Genomic DNA, 5,380 nt, shown 5'->3' with positions numbered 1-5,380 from the left:
TTAACTTCTATGCAGAGTACATCATGAGAAATGCTGGACTGGAAGAAGCACAAGCTGGAATCAAGATTGCTGGGAGAAATATCAGTAACCTCAGATATGCAGATGACACCACCCTTATGGCAGAAAGTGAAAAGGAACTAAAAAGCCTCTTGATGAAAGTGAAAGAGGAGAGTGAAAAAGTTGGCTTAAAGCTCAACATTCAGAAAAGGAAGATCATGGCATCTGGTCCCATCACTTCATGGGAAATAGATGGGGAAACAGTGGAAACAGTGTCAGACTTTATTTTTTTGGGCTCCAAAATCACTGCAGATGGTGATTGCAGCCATGAAATTAAAAGACACTTACTCTTTGGAAGAAAAGTTATGACCAACATAGATAGCATATTCAAAAGCAGAGACATTACTTTGCTGACTAAGGTCCGGCTGGTCAAGGCTATGGTTTTTCCTGTGGTCATGTATGGATGTGAGAGTTGGACTGTGAAGAAGGCTGAGCGCCGAAGAATGGATGCATTTGAACTGTGGTATTGGAGAAGACTCTTGAGAGTCCCTTGGACTGCAAGGAGACCCAACCAGTCCATTCTGAAGGAGATCAGCCCTGGTGTTTATTTGGAAGGAATAATGCTAAAGCTGAAACTCCAGTACTTTGGCCACCTCATGAGAAGATTTGACTCATTGGAAAAGACTCTGATGCTCAGAGGGATTGGGGGCAGGAGGAGAAGGGGATGACAGAGGATGAGATGTCTGGACGGCATCACTGACTCGATGGACATGAATCTGAGTGAACTCCGGGAGATGGTGATGAACAGGGAGGCCTGGTGTGCTGGGATTCATGGGGTCCCAAAGAGTCGGACATGACTGAGCGACTGAACTGAACTGAACTATTATTGAAAATGTAGAAGCAATGCGGTAAATTCTATTTCCTTCTATAATTTTCCTTCCATACATTTCCTTCTGTAATTCTGTGATTATATCTCCATCTATAAAAGGACTCTTTTCATGAAACAGAATGGAGAAAAGGGCTTTTCATAGACAGCACATTCCACATCAGTTGATACACAGGTGAGATCCCTGGGCTGAGGGAGAACTGACCTTTCCTGAAGCTGCAGTGTTGATATCTCAGGAAGGAGTGGACCAGGGTCACATGGACAAGATGTCAGTCAGAGATGGGGACACACACTGGTCTTTTCAGGCTCCAGGAGAGATAACACCACTGATGACAGCACTCACCTCCACTGGGAAACCCGCTGTAAAGTGCACACACGCTGTGATGGTCGTCATCTCCAATGTACATCCTCACAGATGGAAATGCAGGTGTGAGGCCACAGCCTCAGGGCCACGGGGAGAGGGGGGAGCTGTGCTCTGCTCCCCCGCTCTGCTCACTCAGAGGACCTCAGACTCAGTCCAGGGCATGGAGACCCAGGACTCGGCAAAGCTGCTCTCAGAGGGGTTTTCAGGGGAACCTGCTTGCTGACAAGGAAATGGCAACCCACTCCAGTACTCTCACCTGGAGAATCCCATGGACAGAGGAGCTTGGTGGGCTACAGTCCATGGGGTCGCAAAGAGTCGGACACGACTGAGCGACTTCACTTCACTTTCACCTCTGTTTCCTGAGGAGGGCCTTTCCTCTGACCGTGCCGCCCTCACACTCTGCACGCCGTTCACTGTGAACATTTGCCCCCAAGAACCATGCGTGTCCTCTCACCACTGTGCTGGGGACTGTGCTCCCTGAGCTCCCATCTCACTGGCAGGGAAGCAGAGAGGAAGAAATAAGCCCTTGGAGGACGAGGGAGCCTGCGCCCAGTGCCAGGACAGCTGCAGCATGTCGGAGCACCGAGGAGCTCCCAGGAGCTGCCTGTCCTCAGTCCTCAGCAGCCTTGGGCCTGCAGTGTCCACCCTCGGGGAGGGGATGCTCAGCTTCACAAGTTCCTGCAGACACTCAGCCGTGCACAGGGCAATGCAGGACAGGCCACTGGGAAAGTCACCATGCTGGGAAGACATCTCAGCAGAAATGTCTGCTTTGTCCACAAAAGTAATGCTGTGTTTCATTGTTATTATTAATAATTAAATAATAAGCATTGTTAATGCTGTGTTAATTATAATTCTGTGTTTAATTAGAACAAACTATCTCTAGGGTGATTCTTGAGGATATTTAAGCTGTTTCAGATGAATAAATAGTCACACAAGCTAAAGGAAATATAAATGTTTTGGGAATTCTGATGAACATTTAATTGTATCAAAGTCCATTTGAATTCAGTAATTATTACATGTATATTTTCCCCAAATTTTTGAATGTGGAGTAAGTAAACATAAGCTAATCAGAAAAGAAAACAAATAAGAGTTTGTGTCTGACGTCTGCATGGTCCCTGAATGTGTGGTAGGCATTTGATGAGTAAAGGTAAGCCGCTCCATGGGATTAAACTCTCTTCCCCAAATCTGCCATTGTTCCCTGACAGCATCTTTTCCCCTGCCAGCCCTTATCATCATTTCATTCCTCAATGACAGTCTGCCTGGTTTGGGGAGGGGGACCCCAGGAGGGGCCTGAGTTCTCTAAGGGCACAGTCAGCACCCCCTCACAGGGGGAGCCCCATAGACAAGACCTCTATTCACTGCTTTCTGCTTTTTATACAGAGGTCCCTCCCGTATGCAAATATCCACTCAGGTCACAGGGTAGAAACAGAGCCCCAGCTCACTTAAATTCAGGTTCCTCCTCGGGCTTGAAGAGCTCTCCAGGACTGGTGACTCTCATCTGCTCCAAGATGAACCCACTGTGGGCCCTCCTCTTTCTGCTGTCAGCCCCCAGAGGTGAGTGTCTCTGGATCAGACATGGGCACGTGGGGAAGCTGCATCCGAGCCCATGGGTGACCATGCTTCTCTCTGTCCACAGGGGTCCTGTCCCAGGTGCAGCTGCAGGAGTCGGGACCCAGCCTGGTGAAGCCCTCACAGACCCTCTCCCTCACCTGCACGGTCTCTGGATTCTCATTAACCAGCTATGGTGTAGGCTGGGTCCGCCAGGCTCCAGGAAAGGCTCCAGAGTGGGTTGGTGGTACAAGCAGTGGTGGAAGCGGGGCTATAACGCGGCCCTGAAATCCCGGCTCAGCATCACCAGGGACACCTCCAAGAGCCAAGTTTCTCTGTCACTGAGCAGCGTGACAACTGAGGACACGGCCGTGTACTACTGTGCAAGAGACACAGTGAGGGGAAGTCAGTGTGGGAACCCAGACAAAAACCTCCCTGCATAGATGCCCGTGCCCACCAGGGGGCGCTCAGGACTCACTACAGAACTGCGCCCCGGAGCAGGTGCAGAAGAAGCGTTGGGCGATGGGAGGCCTGGGGGGATTCTCCTAGAGATTCTCTTTCCTCCTCCTGCCCAGGAGCTGCACCATAGACCCTCTTCTGTGTCCTGGTATTTCATTGTTATGGTTTATGTCACTCTCAGACAACTGGGTGTGTATATATATTTTAATTTTTCGTTGAATCAAAGATAGCTTTATGCAAACACACACACACACACACACACACACACACACACAATACTCAACACCTAACATTTTTTCTCCTTCATTTTTCTTCTGTCTAAGGAACTCAGTAAAACACTTGACTCTCGTTAATTTCAAAACTGTTAACTATCCTGAAGGAAACAAGATATACTTAAACATTTAATCTTTGTTCTGTTTTTGTACTTGAGGAAAGAAGAGTCCCAACCTCCCTCTTTCTGTCAAATTGCACAGTTAGAATCTGGAGCGAGCAGTGTCAAAGGCTCCAGTGGCAGAAGTCCCCACTGCTGCATATGCGATGATTCTCGTCATTCAGATTCTGTACCGCAAAGTCACCTACACGCTCGCTTTCATTAGCGTCTTAACATAAACACTGTTACCTTTTGTCCTTATATAGACATTGACAGTATGGCCAGTTCACTGAGTCACTCAACACACACATTCCAGGTGAGGGCAATCAGGGTGATGCCATCTCGCCTCAACCTCTCTGAAGTCCACACCCATTCTGAGCTTATGCCTGGATCATTCATAAGGGAAATACAGAGATCCTCAGGTGGATTTGGCCGTGGGGTCAACGTGGAGCCCACCACCATGTGTCCTCTCTCCCATCACAGTGATCGTCACTGGCACAGGGACAGGAAGCAGGAGCTGTGCTGGGCTCAGCCCTGAGGAAAGACCTAAGGACTGAGAGGGCGAGGGGCTGAGCTGACATGGGCACGGGGCAGGGGAGGGGGCCGTCAGGACAGAGACTCTGGACTCAGAAAGGGGGACCTGCCCTGGGATCTGGTTCCAAGCCTCTGATAGACACGCTGCTTTCCCACCCTTGCTCGCCAACCATGAAAATTCAGAAGGCACCCATGGGGATCCCGGGGTGACCAGGGTGAGTGTGACCACAGCCTCGGCTCCAGGTCGGGGTCCTGCCGGTTCTGGGGTGAAGGAAGGGACAGTGTCCAGTCGAGGGGGTTCAGGCGCTGTTGTCCCCTGTCCACAGGTGTGCACTCCAGGTGCCGCTGGTGCTCTTGGGGCTGAGCTGAGGAAGCCTGGGGCATCAGTGAAGGGCTCCTGCAAGGCTTCTGGAGACACCTTCCCGACTACTACAGGCACTAGGTGCGACAGGCCCCTCAACACGGGCTCGAGCGGATGGACAGCGTGACAGCAAGGACGGTGGGACAAAGCAGGCACAGAACTTCCAGAGCAGAGTCACGCTGGCTGCAGACTCGTCCACCGGCACCGCCTACATGGAGCTGAGCAGTCTGAGGTCCGAGGTCACGGCTGTTTGTTACTGTGTGAGACACAGTGTGAAAACCAACATCCCGAGGGTGTCAGAAACCCTGAGGGGCAGGGCGGCTGTGCTGGGAGAGGAGAGAAATGATGGTTTTCCTGACTTCTCGTCACCAAGAGTCTGGAATCTGAGAAATCAGATCATGCTCTGCTGGGACACTGGTGTTTTTGAGCAAGATCTCAAGATAACAAATATATGAAAGAAAGATGCGAGGTAAAGATTTCCCTCCAAAGGGTTAGGGATTTTTATTCCTTTCTTAGCAGGGTTATTGAGAGCCTCATTGTTCTTGGAAATGTTAGGTGAGGCATTATCCGGGAATATCTGGTTAATGTCAAGAATGGGATTCTTGTTCTGTAGAGTCTCCTGGCAAGTCCTCTGGCTCATTCTTCAGTTTTCAAAGTGGCATCGTCCTTGGGGGATCCCAAGGGTGAGTTTCTATTTCCCAGTCTCTGCAAGCAGCCCAGACGTGGCATCTGGTCAGACAGCCATGAGCAGGGCTACCGAGTCGGGGTCGACAGGCGCACAGGCCCCTCAGTCTGTGGCGGCACATGGTTCCTCCCAGGGACCGCGGCCTGCAGTGCCCTGTCCCCAGGGGCAGTGCTTGT

This window comes from Capricornis sumatraensis, chromosome 19 (genome assembly GCF_032405125.1).
Source record: "Capricornis sumatraensis isolate serow.1 chromosome 19, serow.2, whole genome shotgun sequence".
NCBI classification, from domain to species: domain Eukaryota; kingdom Metazoa; phylum Chordata; class Mammalia; order Artiodactyla; family Bovidae; genus Capricornis; species Capricornis sumatraensis.
This window is presented reverse-complemented; position numbering follows the sequence as displayed.